Source organism: Thamnophis elegans, chromosome 12, assembly GCF_009769535.1.
Source record: "Thamnophis elegans isolate rThaEle1 chromosome 12, rThaEle1.pri, whole genome shotgun sequence".
Classification (NCBI taxonomy): domain Eukaryota; kingdom Metazoa; phylum Chordata; class Lepidosauria; order Squamata; family Colubridae; genus Thamnophis; species Thamnophis elegans.
The window spans coordinates 26,336,416-26,353,158 of record NC_045552.1 but is presented as its reverse complement, the minus strand read 5'-3'; positions in this window follow the sequence as shown (position 1 = coordinate 26,353,158).

Below are 16,743 nucleotides of genomic sequence, written 5' to 3'. Positions count from 1 at the left end.
TCCAGGTCATGATTGTCCCAAAGGTGCTTTTTTCAGGAGGCAACTGGACTTTCTTGTCTTTTTTCTTTGAAGCCATTTCGCTTCTCATTCAAGAAGTTTATTCAGTTCTGACAGGATAGGGGGGAATGGGAAGAGAAGGGAGGGAGGAAGGAAGGAGATTATAATGAGAGGGAGGGAGGGTCTGAGTGAAGTCCTGCCTTAGCACTTGGCCACCAAAGATGCCCCCGACACAACTGATGTCAAGCTGGTCACATCCCCCCCAGCCACACCCGCAATGGCACCCCAAGGTCAAACACAACCCTGATGTGGCCCTCAATGAAATTGAGTTTGACACCCCTGATCTTAAGCCTTGAGAATGAATATTGAAAAGATGGAAATTGGTCTAATTTTTCTCTGCCGCCTTCACATGGTTGTAATAGAGAATATGGATCAGTTCCTTTTCACACTGGAGAGTGTGGTGGAATATATTCTCAGGATGGAGGGGCTCATTTTGGAGGCTAAAGAGTCAGTTGACTACTGCAACATGCTCTACATGGGGCAGCCCTTGAAGAGCATTCGGAGACTTCAGCTTGTCCAGAATGCAGCCACGCAAGCGATTGTGGGTGCACCTCGGTACACCCACGTTACACCTATCCTCCGCGAGCTGCACTGGCTGCCTATTGGTCTTCGGATACACTTCAAGGTGCTAGTCATCACTTATAAAGCCCTTCATGGTATTGGACCTGGGTACTTGAGAGACCACCTGCTGCCAATTACCTCCAACAGACCGATTAGATCCCACAGATTAGGCCTCCTCCGAATTCCATCCACTGGCCAATGCCGATTGGCTACCACCCAGAGGAGGGCCTTCTCTGTGGCTGCTCCGGCCCTCTGGAATGAGCTCCACGTGGAGATTCGGACCCTCATCATCCTCCAGGCTTTCCACAAAGCCCTAAAACCTGGGTGTTCCGACAGGCCTGGGGCTGATGTGTTCCTCTCCCCGCTCGAATTGTGTGGCTGTTGATTGTTTTTAAATTGTGGTGTTGTTTGTCCATTGTCTTTTTTTCCTGTTTGTATCCCCTCCCTTACTTGGTTTGTGAGCCGCCCTGAGTCCCTCTGGGAATAGGGCGGCATAGAAATACAATAAAATAAAATAAAATCAGTGAAGCTTGGATTGTTGGGTTGGGAGGAAGAAAATGAGGAAAGATCCTCCTTAGCAATTCCCAGGATGTATATGCAGTGTTGCAAATGCATTGTTTTATTTTCCCATGGTTTTCTGTCTCTAGGTGAGGAACAATAAAGGAAGTGGCTCAGAAGTAACTCGATGCATCTTTCTTGGTCCTCGAGGCTTGAATGGAAACATGCAAGCTCTCCCTGCACCGAGGAATGCCCAGGAATAATGGCTGATACTTCATGCTCAATCACACATCTGTAGGACACATTGAACCTATTGAAGGTTTATATTACAAGTTCCTGGCTCAAAAATTGTGGGAAACTGTAATCCAGGGATGCCCTCTTGGGGGCAACCAAAACAACCAGTGGGTGGGTACAGAGGTTTTGGCAATGGGCTGTGAGTTGCCCAGCCCTACCATAAATCCTATTTCAGACCACAGTGACTGGATTTGCTCATTGCACTAAGCCAAAACCAAACCATTCATTTTGGCTTAATTGCTAAGCAACCAAGCTCCTGATGGGCCAATGTCTGTTTACTGCAGAGACTTCACATCCGCATTGTTGACCTACTATGGAAAAAGAGTAACTTGCCCTTCCCTGCAAGCCAAAGATAGTCTAAAGAGATAAAATATTGTTGTGTGGCCTTACAAAGATTTGTTTATGGAGACATGAACTTTTAGTGCCATGAGTGGGAACTGAGAGTCTTAGAGGCAAAAGGATCAGTTTTCACCCAAATCTGTGTTCCGAGTTGCTCGTTTTTTATTATATGTATTTTAATATAAATGGATAGTCCTTTTTTTGGATCCTTACCTTTAAATAAACACAAGTACATCTATAAATGAACCAGTACAGGTAGCCCTCAACTTGTAACCATAATTTGGCAGTTCGAATCTCACCAGGTTCAAGGTTGACTCAGCCTCTCATCCTTCCAAGGTGGGTAAAATGAGGACCCAGATTGTCAGGGGCAAATAGGCTGACTCTGTAAACCATTTAGAGAGGGCTGTATAAGCACTGTGAAGTGGTATATAGTAAGTCTAAGTGCTATTGCTATAACTGAGATTGGCTTTATGGTTGTAAATCATTCCAATCATTCATCAGGTCATCATGCAACTAACCCAATTTTATGACATTTTTTGGGAGCAATTGTTAAGCAAATACGGTGGTCTTAAAGGTGATGTAGCAGTAGTAGACATTGTGGTCATTAAGTGAACCAATTGTTTGCAGTGGACTTTTTTTTCAGGAAGCTGGAAGTAAACATTGGCTTCTGGCAAATAATGTCAATTGTGGTCACATGACGATGGGATGCTATAAGACAGAAGTAAATATGGGTTGATTGCTGAGCATCCAAAATGTGATCACATGAGCCCAGGGGGAATAGCCACTGGAATATCCAATCTAGCTCATAAGTACTTTTTGGGGTTCCATCATAACTTCAAATGATTGTTACCTACTGCTCGTTAAATGAGGATTACTTGTATCTCATTGATCAGATCTGTTTGACTTCTTCTATACTGGACTTCAACTGTGAACCATGCAGAGATTTCAGTTGGAGCTGGTGACCTTAGACACACACGCATCCAAGGTGACTCTGAGAATTGAACTGGGCACCTGGTCAGCGTCTTCTCCTTCTGTTCCAGATCTGCATTTGATCCAGGATTCCTCCAAAACAGCATTTACAGGCTGAACAGAAAAGGATCAGGCAGCGTGAAGAAGGGCAAAGGAAGCTGCCTGGAGATGTTCATAGAGGCATCTGCTAGCAATTAGCATTTTGAATGCTTTACAAAGATGCCATATGCGGTGAGTGGCTGGAGCCAGGGAGGGGGACATTGAGAGAGGCGAGGGGGAAAGAGAGAAGGATCCAGTGACTTATAACAAATTCTACCCCCAGTTTTGGAGAGATGGGTGGAACATTAAATATAACCTCTGAAAGAGGGAATGTGGTAGCGTTGGAGGCTTTTTTTTTTGAGAACTTTTCAAAATTAGCTTTTAAGCAAGAACCTTTTGGCTGATGTTCTCCTCCCTGTTTATAGGGAGTCCTTCAAGACTGAGATCCCTCTCCCTCCAAAAAGCAGGATTGTCTTTTCCATGTTCAGGTATAATTTCCTCCCCAAGGATCTCCCCCATCTACCTGTCTAGGGAAGCTTCCAGATCAAGTCAGCTTTGGTTCTTGTGTTCTTTCCCAGCTTACAACTGGTTTGCAATTTGCTTCTCCTCCCACCTTTTTCTATATGAGGAAGAAGAAATTCCTTGCCTTGTTTTTGAAGGCAAATGTAACCCTCCCTGAGAGCTAATTCATGAACCCAAACTTCAAATTTCGTATGAAATTCTCAAATGCTGCATTGCTGTTTCCCCATTTTTAAGAAGTATATTAGAGGAAAGATTTAGGCAACAGCACACATTATCCTGGAAAAAGGGAAAAGAAGCAGGGAAGGGAGATTAAAATAACTTCAAGTTGAATTTCCTGGTGGCTCCAATGACAAAACCATGCAATTTTCTTGGCAGCGACATGGAAATTATGTACTATTGTCTTTCTACTTCTAGATAGTTTAAAAAATATATATATCTTAATGTAGCCTGCAGCTCCACTATGCTGTTCTTATATTAGAATATAAACTGAGGAAAGTTGTTTACAACATAGGAGAAAGTCACACATGCAAATGTATAAAATGGGAGAAATGCTTGTGAAAAGATGCATTCAAATTTTAGTGCCTTTTTTTAAAAAGGCACGTTTGAGAATCTGGAGGGGGGGAATAGAAATAAGGAATGGAAAACACTGAAACAGAGATACTAGCCCACCCCATAAGCTACTCCACTCCCTCCCTTAAGCTTGCTCACATAAACTTGACCCCCAATTGTCAGACAGTCACTTAGGGCAGGAAAATAAATCCCTTCCACATTGACTCAGCCACAAATATTGAAGGGCAAGACTTAGATCAGTGATGGCAAACCTATGACACGCGTGCCACAGGTAGCACGTGGAGCCATTTGTCCGGGCATGCAAGGCATGCGCACGCTGGCCAGCTGAGTTCACCCTTTTTTAAAGCCATTTTTCCTTCTCCCCAGGCTCTGGAGGCTTTATATGAGCCTGGGGAGGGTGAAAAGAGCCTCCCCCGCCCCCTGGAGGCCCTCCAGAGGCTTCATGAGCTTCCCTGAAGCCTCCGGAGCGCAAAAAACCAGCCCTACAGGCCAGCCAGAAGTTCGGAAACAGACTTCCGGTTTGCTTGGAGGGTCGTTTTGACTTTCAGGGAAGCCTCCTGAAGGTCCCTGAAGCCTCCGGAGGGCTTCTGGGGGAACGAGGGAGGCTGTTTTTGCCCTCCTCAGGCTCCTATAAAGCCTCTGGAGCCAGGGGAGGGTGAAAGAAACATGCAAAAAATGGGGGGAGCGCCTGCAGTGCACACATGCGCACTGGGGGGTCACACATTGCATTATGGGTGTGGCATGCTCGCATACGACTCCCCCTGCGCTCCCCCCACTTATGGCACGCAAGCCAAAAAAGGTTTGCCATCGCTGACTTAGATAGCTGATTTAATGCAGAGACCAAAGAAATTCAATTGACAAAAATGATCAGGGTAGAATCTAGAATAGAATAGAGCTGGAAAGTACTTTGGTGATCTTCTAGCCTCCTGCTCAAGCAGGAGAACCTATACCCATGATGGCGAACCTATGGCACACGTGGCATGTGGAGTCATATTAGCTGGCATGGCAGCCCTTTGCAACCCTCAGCTCCAGTGCGCATGCATGTGCCGGCCAGCTGATTTTCAGCTTCACAGAGGGCCAGGGGAGGCTGTTTTCGCCCTCCTCAGGCTTCAGGCAAGCCTGCAGAGCCAAGAGAGGGCAAAAAGCAGCCCCAACAGGTCAACCAGAAGTTTGTTTCCGAACTTCTGCTTTGCCCGTTGGGCCATTTTTCACTCTTCTCAGGCTTCAGGAAAGCCTCCAGAGCCTGGGTAGGGCTAAAAACAGGGGCAATGGGCCAACCAGGAGTTCAGCCTCCCACGGCCCTACGGAAAGCCAAAAATCAGCTGGCCGGCATGCACATGCACGCCAGAGCTGAGGGCTACCGAGAGCTGCTGTGCTGATTAATATGGCTCCATGTTCCACCTGTGGCACACATGCCACAGGCTCGCCCTCATGGAGGTAGAGCATTCCAGGCACCAACCACTCTATTGCTGAAGTCATATTTTCTGCAATCGAGTTTGGAACGATTTACTTTGAGTTTTTATCTATTGTTTGCTTGTGTATTATTGCGGTTGAAGTTGAAGTAGTTATTGACAGGTAGGACATTGTAGCACATAATTTTGTGTACTATGATTAGGTCAGAACATAGTTCAAGGTAGTCCAGGCCTAAAATTTTGAGCCTGGTAGCATAAGATCTTTTATTGCAAGCAGATGCAAGTACTCTTCTTGTGAAATAAAACTAAAAATAAAATAAAAAGGTTCTTAAAACATCCTCACCACCTGGGATTGGCTCAATGGTGGACTGGACATTGGGAGGCGCTTTGCTTGCATAGATTTAATTTAGCGCTTTGAGTGGGAAACCTCAGATCCTGCCTAGATCTCCTTTGCTATCCCTGTCTTTGAATACAAATGCCTTTTGAAATGCTAAGTGCTTCAAGAATTCTGCTTTCTGCAGAAGACCTTACACCTGGCCTCAAGTCCTTTGGTCCCAGCTATGCCAGCTTTAAGGGGTTGAGGGTGCGACAATGGTGAAATCTAAAAAGACTTCCTACTAGTTCTGTTAGAGTGGCTTGGGGCGGTCATGTGATTGGCTGGGTTTGGCCAAGTTTTTTTCACTTTTTAAAGCATTTTTTTTCCTGCCGGTTCACGTGAATATTCGTCTGAACCGGCAGGGAAAAAAATGCTTTAAAAAGTGGGGGAAAAGCTTCTGACAATCGTGCGGCTCACAGCGAGCTTTGGAAGCTTTTTACTTTAACTACCAGTTTGCAGAATCAAGGACAATCGTCCCTACAGTTTTGGCCAAACCAGGAGGATTTCACCCCTGGGGTGCAATTATTGTTTTTATGGTTTGTATGTTTGGTTTTTATTTTTGTAAGTTGCCTAGAGTCACTGAGAGGGAATGGACAGCAATATAAATTTTCTTAAATAAATAAATAGGTTCACACCAGCCAATCATTATTTGAGAAGTATCTGTTCTTCTTAATCTTAACTCCTTAACCATTCAGTTGGTGATGCCAGGCTCCAAAAACCAGGAATAACATGTGGAATTACTTCTGAGTAATTTATTTATTATTGTTCACCTACTGACAGAATCTTGCCAGACTAAAGTATTTGTATATCTATAGATATACTCTGTGAGCTGCTAGGCAGGGTACATCCTTGCCCTCTTCCTGCCTAGTAGACTTTCCAAATGGCACTATCTCGTTACCTTTTGAGAAGCAGTCCCTCCCTGCTCAGGCTTTGAACTATATTTTCACAAGTGGCCTTTAATGCTCCATGATTATGGAGACCATGATTTTAGAAATTTGCTGCCTTGACTTGCCTGCAGGTTGGTGCTAATGAAATGAAACATTGGCAAAAACATGGCATTTGGGGGAAAACCTTACTTCTTCCTTAAGCTTAGATTCAATTTCTAGTAAAACATGATCTCCTCCCATTGCTGCTTTAAGACAACACACTTTGCACCCTGATGCAAATCTCTTGAAGGACAGCCTGGATTCTTCCTATAATTTCAAATGTTACAATATTGTTTTGCATTTAAAATTTCCCCTTCACTTCACAGGCTATGCTGGTGCATAATCCTTCTCATTTCAGCCACCAAAAAGTTCCTATGTGGTGATCTAAAGGCATCAGTCAATGGGCAATTCAATTTTTCCTTTCAGCCATATTCTATACGTTCTTAATGGCTCCAGGACTCAGTCATATGCCCAGGCAGACTGCCAAGTTAACAAGCAAACATGTGGGAGGATGAGATAAGGCCTGCCACCCAAAGTGGCATTTTGCGTAGGTGGCACATTCTGCCCCCTCCATATGGAGTGGGTGAGAAATGCATAGAAATGACAGAGAATTTGCTTTTATTCCAGGACAGATTATAGCATATTTATTTAGTGTATGGCAAGATTACAGTGCAGGTCTGATAGTTGACACATATATTGGGGTATGTGTCTGTGTATAAATATGTGTTGGTATTTATAGGAATGGTAATTGTTTTGAGAACAGAAGAGAAGGTAAGCAATTAACTCTAGTTAAGTTGCATATCCAGAAGGCAGCAGAAAAAAAAACAACAAATTGGCCTTCTCAGGTAGAGGAACAGGAAACAAACAGAGGGACTAATTCAATTTTATTCCAAGGCTTCATTAACAAAAACTTCCAAGTTTGAAAGTACAGCTTTCTTGCCATCTCCTTTTACAGCCTGTTAAGTTAAAGAGATGGAGCGCAGTGGCTCAGCAGCTACGATGCTGAGCTTTTCCATCAGAAAGGTCAGCAGTTCAGTGGTTCAAATCCCTAGCGTTGTGTAACAGAGTGAGCTCCTGTTACTTGTCCCAGATTCTGCCAGCCTAGCAGTTCGAAAGCATGTAAAAATGCAAGTAGAAAATGGTACTTTTGAATGGTAGCTACATGTTGTTTATCTCTATGTGACTGTTGATGGATGATTTATCTGAGTGCCAGGCTTCCAGGAATTCTGTAGTGTTTTTGAGCTTGGCTTGGTAGGATGCCCACAGTTTTCCAATTGAACCTCTGGTTATTTCTATCCATACGTTGTGCAATTAAGGAGTTTCCATCATGCCTTCAGACAGCTAGTTGGTGTTCATGGATGCATTCTGCTAGTCTTTTGCCTGTTTGTCCTACATAATGGCTGTTAGTCCTTACACTGTATATTGTAGATTAACAGAGTTGGAAGGGATTTTATAGGTCATCTCGTCCAACACCCGCTATACCATTTCTGACAAATGGCAGTCCAATCTCTTCTTGAAAGCCTCCAGTGATGAAGCTCCCACAACTTCTGAAGGCAACTTCTGTTCTATTGGTCGATTGTTCTCACTGTCAGAAAGTTCCTCCTTATTTCTAGGTTGAATCTCTCCTTGGTCAGTTTCCATCCATTATTCCTTGTCTGGCCTTCAGGTGCTTTGGAAAATAGCTTGACCCGCCCCCCTCTGTGGAAGCCCCTCAAGTATTATTTAAATATTCAAATATTGGAACACTGCTATCATATCTCCCCTGGTCCTGGATTTTTTGTGGGGCTGCCACAAAAGCTGCCAGGGCTGCTTTGATCCAACATCTGACAAGGTTTCTGGATGACACTTTAGTTTCTCCAGTGGCAAAGTTTGTAGGAGATGTCCAAGCTAACCTTGGTCTGACATCCTTCAGAAGTGATATTTAAAGTGATATTTTAGAAAAAAATCCCCAGTTTTACTTTGGTTTGACTTTAGGAACTGAAACCAGGAGGCATAATTGGTTCACTATACTGAAATTACAAAATTTTCTGGCTTGAAAACCTGCCTTGATACAATCCAAATCTCTGTGTCAGACATTAGTTCAGAGTCACAGACATTTTCATGGTCATTGTGGATAGAAACCTTTCTCTACACAAAGGCGATAGATAACAAATGTCAGTTTAAAAACTGCCAGTTCTTAAAACTCTGGTTGGTATTTTCTGTCTCCCAAGATTTCCAAGAAGAAAAATAAAATATTGTTGTGAGAAAGCAGGATCTTTTCTCTATTCTATCAAAGATCACTCTAGAAGCATCAAACATAACAAGTTCAGTCCTTCTTTTCCCATCAAGTTCTATCTACCCAGCTTTTCCGAAACTTTCCATCAAAATCTTCCTGCAGAGGAGGCCTCTCTCCTGAACCCTGCCAACTGGAATAATCAGACTGATGGGCAGATAGGACCCACAGCATGCCTCGTCTGCCAGCATGGGCGGAATGGGCCAATCCCAGTAGTAGCCCTAAGATAACACAGTAAGATCCACATTGAATCCAGATCCTTATTTACTTATGCCTAATAGACAGAATCTTACCAGACTAAAGCTATAACCTTCTAACCTAATAAGTATACTCTGGGAAATGGTAAAGTGTGGCTACCCTGAACCTTTTCCTCTCTCCCCCTTCCAATTTAAGAATATGCAGTCTTTTGTGATAGGCCCAGAGATGGGTTCCTCCTGGTTCATCCCAGATCAGGAGAACCGGTAGCAGCAGCAGGAGGGTCCACCTACCTGCCTGGACACTTCTGTGCATGCACAAGTGAACCAGTAGTAAAAAAATTAGAAACCCACCACAGGATAGGCCTCCTTCTGGAATGTGCTGCCTCTTCCCTGGGAAGCCACAGTAGTATTGCCAACATTCTCCACCACACCTTCTTCAGCTGCAAATTCCATCATCTTCCCCTTATTATACCCATGGGAGTGTCTGCCTGAGCCACTTTCAAAATATCTCATGGATCTCAACTTTAGCATTTTAACTGTAGTAGGTAATAGTTATAGGGACGAGGTGGCTTAGTGGCTAAGATGCTGAGCTTGTCGATCAGAAAGGTTGGTAATTAAGTTGTTCGAATCCCTAGTGCTGCCTAACTGAGTGAGCTCCCGTTACTTGTCCCAGCTTCTGCCAACCTACCGTGTTTCCCCGAAAATAAGACAGGGTATTATTTTCTTTTGACCCCCAAAATGAGCACTTGGCCTTATTTTTGGGGAGGTCTTATTATTTTTGAGGAGGTTGAGAGCGTGGTCACCTCATGGCTGCTGCTGTGTTGCAATATTTTCGGGGGAGGGCTTATTTTAGTGCATGCGCTCAAAAGCCCGATTGGGCTTATTATCCACGGAGGTCTTACTTTTGGGGAAACAGGGTAGTAGTTCAAAAGCACATAAAAATGCAAGTAGAAAAATAGAAACTACCTTTGGTGGGAAGGTAACAGCATTCCATGTGCCTATGGTATTAAGTCATGCCATCCACATGACCATGGAGGTGTCTTCAGATAGTGCTGGCTCTTTGGTTTTTAAATGGAGATGAGCTCCACCCCTTAGAGTTGGGAACGACTAGCACATATGTGTGAGGAGAATCTTTACTTTTTATAACATCTAGTGGCCAGCAGAACCTGGATTCCACAGTTGCTTCTTTTGTGGCGGCCCCCTCCTCCCTCCCTCTTTTTTGCAATCATATACGTATACGTTTTATATACGTACCTCTTTGAGGAGAGGAAATTGTGCCTATAAATCCATCAGTAGAACATGATGAACCGAGTGACTGCAGACTTCAGAATCAACCAATTCACAGCAGTTGCTGTGCAGAGGCCCAAGGCACCAGTACAGAAAAACACAGGGTCCATTTATTCTTCGAAAATAGAGTTGTAGCAATTTCGAGAGGGATGTAACTACTATTCTTGTACTGCAGAAAAGTAGAACACTTGCATTGTTTTCTCTTCTTCCTTTCCTCTTTCTCTCTTTCTCTCTTTCAATGTATATTGCTATGTTTGCTTCCTTTCTTTAGTTTTTTTATATGCAGTTTTGGTTGCATTGTTTTCACAAGTTCCGTTCTGTTTTTGTTCTCATTTGTACTTTTAGGAAAATGGATTGGACTACAGTAGCCCTCAATTTACAACCATAATCAAGCCCCAAATTTCTGTTGATAAACAAGACAGTTGTTAAGTGAGTTTTGCAGCCATTTTACGGCCATTCTTGCCACAGTTGTTAAATGAATCACCACAATAGTTAAGTTAGTCACATAATTGTTTAGTGAATCTGGCATCCCCATTGACTTTGCTTGTCAGAAGGTTGCAAAATGGGATCGCATGACCCCGGGAAACTGCAACCGTCGTAAATATGAGACAGTTACCATTTCTCGGAATTTTGATCATGTGACTATGGGGACTCTGCAATGGTTCTAAGTGTGAAAAATGGTCAGAAAATCACTTTTTAATGCCTTCAAACAGTAATTAAGTGAACTGCCATAAGATGAGGATTAGCTGTATTTGTTAAATGTATGTCCCACTTTTTTTATAAATAACTCAAAATGGTAAACCTAATCCTCCTTTCTCTATTTTTCCCACAACAGCCACCATGTGAAGTGGACTGGGCTGAGAAAGGGTGACTGGGCCAAAGTCACCCAGCCAGTTTTCATACCTAAGGCAGGACTAGAACTCACCATCTCCTGGTGATTGGCCCAAAGTTACCCAGCTGACTGTCCTGCCGAAAGTCGGATTAGAACTCACGGTTTCTAACCCAATTTCTTGGCTGGTATCTTAACCACTAGAGTAAACTGATTGTTCTCTTCTTGCTTTCCCATCTCTCTCTCTCTCTCTTTAGTACATTTGCTTCTTTCCTTTAGCTTTTTATATATTGTTTTGATTATATTGTTTTCATGAGTCCTGTTTTGTTTTTATTCTCACTTGTAATTTCAAGAAAACTAATTAGATTATTATTTACAAAAGAGAGAGATGTGAGAATTGCAAGCAGATAGTTTCCAGTCCATAATATAAAGAGCTTTGAAAAGAATTTAATAATGGTTGAGAAGATATTTCAATCCAGACATGCAGACAGCAGAAGACAGCTAATGTGACAGGAGAATTTTGTATGATTTCTTTCTTTGGTTTTTTTAAAAAAATTGCACAGATTCATCGATCCTTGACAATGCAATCCACAAGAGAATCAAAACAGGCAACATGGATTTGATTGTATAACAGCAACTGCCATACCGATTTTATGTATGCATGCATGAAAGGAAGGAGGGAGAGGGAGAGAAAGGGAGGGAGGGAGGGAGGGAGGGAAGGAGAGAGAGAGAGAGATCCACGAGAAAGAGTATTTTCAGCAGGATCTCATCCTGACCTTCATTCTTAACATCAACTAAACTTTTGATAGGAACTTCAGAGGTGGGATTCAGCAGGTTCTGAGCAGTTCTGGAGAACCAGTAGCAGAAATTTTGAGTAGTTTGGAGAACCGGTAAATACCACCTCTGACTGGCCCTGTCCCCATCTATTCTCTGCTCCTGAGTCCCGGCTGATTGGGAGGGAATGGGGATTTTGTAGTATCCTTCCCCTGCCAGGCCCACCAAGCCACGCCCACCAAACTAGTAGCAAAAATCTTTGAATCCCACCACTGAGGAACTTGCTAACATTTGCAAATATTAAATGGAGAGTGCTTGTGATCTAAACTCTGGAATGGTAAAGAAAAAAAACCTGACATGGTAGTCCATCTGGAGTAGCTCTGGAGAGCTTTAGTAGGGTGATATGACATTTGAAGATTTGATTCGAAAGACCCTATTCAATAATGTATGTATCAGTTTAGGCTTTGGATGTACACATTTGTGTTTTAGTAGCCAAATCAAAGGGAATCAAATCACGCCAATTAAGGTTATTCAATCTAACTTGAACTGGAGCACCCAAATTATATTGATCTGGCTCAGCAAATCAAGAGTTGCACCAACATCTGGGAGTGGATCCCTCTGATTTTAACTTTGTTTTGGCACCAAATTAGATTTGCTACAACTACTTTTTCCTTAGCTTTACCACCATCAGACAAATATTTGTTACCCTCTATGTCCTAGGAATAGCAGGATCTATTGAATTTGTTCAAATCAGTTCGTGAGAATCAGGCACATATTTTTAGAATAGTTCTCCAAAATGTGTGTACATCTTCATAAACCGGAAGAATAAACGTTAAACAAAACTTTCTCATAGAGATATTTAGTTTTAGACCTCTTACTCAGAGCAGCTGGTTCTCTCCTCTTTAGTATTTAGGCAATCAAATACAGGTAGTCCTCAATTTACAACAGTTCATTTAGTGACTGTTCAAAGTTACAATGGCACTAAAAGTGACTTATGATTGTTTTTCACACTTACAGCCATTAGCAGCATCCCCATGGACCAGAGCTGATATTCAGCCAGTTCTCTCCAGTTCAAACAAACTGGTAGTGGCGGCTGTGGGAGGCTCCCCTCCCCATGTAATGTGCAATCTTCTGAGCATGCACAGATGGTGGTGCGCATGTGCAGAAGGTGGCGTGTGGGAGTGCACTCACATTTATGAACTGGTAAGGAAGGTAAGTGAATCCCACCACTGCCATGGACCCATGATCAAAATATCATGACTCATATTTATGATGGTTGGAGTGGACTGGAGTCACGTGATGAGCTTTTGCAACCTTCTGACAGGCAAAGTCATTGGGGAATCCGAATTTACTTAACAATCATGTTATTAACTTAACAAATGCAATTATTCACTTAGCAACTCTGGTAAGTAAAGTTGTAAAATGGGACAAACTTACTTAACAAATGTTTCACTTAGAAACATAAATTTTGGCTCAGTTGTGATTGTAACTCGAGGATGACCTGTATAGATCTCTTAGGATTGCTTCAATTGGTAGAGGATACAAATTGATTGCCTCAGATGTCTTTTCGTGTTCTGTAAGTTTAAATATTATAGACCCAAAACAGAAAACCAGGTAGATCAGACACCATGTAGACCACAAGCTACTTTTATTATAATAGCTATAGTTGTCAACCTATTCTCCAAAGCACCTGAGGGCAGGACAAGAAGCAATGGGTGAAAACCAATCAAGGAGAGAAGCAACTGAGAACTAAGGAGAAATTACCTGACAGTTAGAATAATTAAGTGGAACAACTTGCCCCCAGAAGTTGTGGTGTTCCATTACTGGAAGTTTTCCAGAAGATATTAGACATCCATTTGTCAGAAATGATTTAGGGTCTCCTGCTTGAGCTGGAGGTTGTATTAGAAGACCTCCAAGGTCCCTTCCAACTCTGTTGTTCTGTTATTTTGTTAAATCTGATTGAGTTATCTGTCATCCCTTTTTTTGATTTTCATAAAAATTGGGGAGGACTGTCAGAGAAGCTTTTGCTTTCTTGGCCTGGGCTCAAATTTTCTTTCAATCTGATCATTGGTTTGGTAGTGGATCTTCCCTCTGACCTTCAAGGCCACTTTCTTCATTCACTACATCCCCAATGAAAAGGAGAGCTGGTCACCCTGATCAGGAGCCCATCTTGGATGCATTATACTATTAGGAGAACCCACCAGGTGTGAAATCCAGCAGGTTCTGACAGGTTCTGGAGAACCAGTAGCAGAAATTTTGAGTAGTTCAGAGAATCAGCAAATGCCACCTGTGGCTGGCCCCAGAGTGGGGAGGGAATGGGGATTTTGCAATATCCTCCCCCTGTCACACCTACCAAGCCACGCACACAGAAATGGTAATAAAATAAATTTGAATTTCACCACTGGAACCCACCAACTATAAATGTCATATGCATCATCTCTTCATACAAAGGACCTAATTATGTCACTTTTGTGTTAACTTGATGAAACACATGACATCATTTTGACATTGTGAGTTATGGCTTAAAGGAGTGTCAAACTCGTGGCTCACAAGCCAATGCATCACATGCTGACCCCCACCCCACCCCCGGTTTAATGAAGGGAAAAAAGTTACGATATATCACATGACGACAACATGACACCGTGAGTTTGACATCCCTGGGCTAAAGGATATGCCACCAGCATCTGATCAGTATCCTTTCCTAGTTCATTCAGTCCCTCTTTTTTGTGTATGATTCCAGCTACTCAGTGTAGGCCATAATTGAATCACTACAACCAGGTGTACAAGCTGATCTTATTAATATTCTCATTAAATACTGAAGGTGGCTTGTCCTTGTCCTTTAATCTGATTGTTTTGTTGTTTCTTCAGCTGACAGGAAGCATAGATGTAAACAGAGACACGCTCCACTTCATCACTTGCCTTCTGGAAATATGGATCAAGCACAAATTGACTTATGTAGATTAAAAGGGAATTATGGCTTCCTGATGTTGCAATCCAAGATAAAATTTGCTTTTTTGCAGCCAAGTGATGCTCCTGGCTGAGGTTCATCTTCTGGCTAAGGGGCCCAGATGCTTCCCATCTTGCCAAGCCAGCTATCCCACCCCCCAAATTATGCATCATTGTTCTGGATGATTTTTACTGCGATAGAAAAACTGACATTTTGTTGTGTTGGTTTTCATCTTATTGGTTTCAGCCCAGTTTTCTAACTTGTCAAGATATTTTAAAATTTTGATGTTATCCTTTTTGAAGTCAGACACCCCTTGTAGCTTTTTAAGTCTGATATGCTATCTTCATCTCTCTGGTTCATTAGGAGCTAGTGCAATATTTTGGATTTGAAGGCAAAAAGCTGATTTGGAGCCTATGGAGTTTCTCAAGTTACACTCTCTGCAACTCCTTAAACTACCAGTACTTATTCTTGGAATTTTGCAGTTGTCGTTGGTACCAGTAGTGTGATTCAATTTTTTTTACTACCGGTTCTGTGGGCACGGCTTTATGGGCATGGTGTGGCTTTATGGGCATGGTGTGGCTTTATGGGCATGGTTTTGTGGGCGTGGCAAGGGAAGGATACTGCAAAATCCCCATTCCCTCTCACCCCACTAACCTGCTTTCCAGCTCTATTCTCCTGTTCAGGGCAACAAAAGAAGATCAGTTGGGAGGCTGGGAGGCAGCAGGGGTGGGACCAGCTTATTTGCTGGTTCTCTGAATTACTCAAAATTTCCACCACTGGTTCTCCAGAACCTGTCAGAACTGGCTGAATACCACTTCTGCTTTGTACTGCAATACAACCCTGGGAAATTCTATATTTGCTAAGCTTATCCACATGCATTCTGAAGTACCTTCCCCCTTCAAAATTCAACTGCTACCCACCCTTATAATTTATATAACGTTCAGACATGAGCTATCCAAGACTCCAATCAGAATCATGTGGCCTTTTGGTTGAGCTATATCTCATACCTAATGTAAAACACTGAGAATCCATCTCACAGCACCATCGTCCTCCTCTCACCTTGCCTTGGTCTTCACTGGATTTTGTTTGGAAACTTTGCACAGTATATAAAAAGTAAGTTGAACTTTCTCCCATTGTTACCGGCTTTTTAATTAAACGTAATTTCCATTTTCTCTGAGGGGAAGAAGGGGGATGGATGCTATTCAACATGGTCTACCCCCTTGTCTACTTTTATGCATCGACGATGAAAAATGAAGAGTAGTCAAAAGGTCAGTGCTTGGCTCATGCATTAAATATTATTCCATCAAATGAAGTCAGTAGTGAGATAGATGGAGCTTTGGGGGCTATCATATTTAGTTGCAAAAATTCAAGTAACCACTAGAAGGCAGCAAAGATGAATTATTTTGCTGTCATCTGGTGGTTATTTGGATATCTATAGCTCCAAGTACCATAATCCTAGTCTGATTTCCAGAAAACATAGCCTTTCTTCCTTCCTAAAAAATACTCTTTTCTTAGACAGAAATTCTTTATGAAGTTCCATGTTCAGTGCAGGCACTGCTGAAAATCTGCACTGACTGCCACGTAAGATAAGAAATGGCCTTATGTTTTCACCCCCTCCCATCCATCTTCTTCCTTTCCAGCTGCTCCTCCCCACCCATCTCTGCTTGTGGGTTCTCCCCACCAGTAACTAATTATTTGTAACTGAAGCAGCTCTTTTGGGATTCTTCCAAGGGGCACCAGATGGAACGTTAACCCTCAAAACAGCCCTGGCAAACATGCACACACCCCCTCCAACAAATCGACATTTTACTAGAGTGGGAAGAGGGGAGGCAGAAATGGAACAACAGAGATAAATGAGACCCCATAAATTGCTT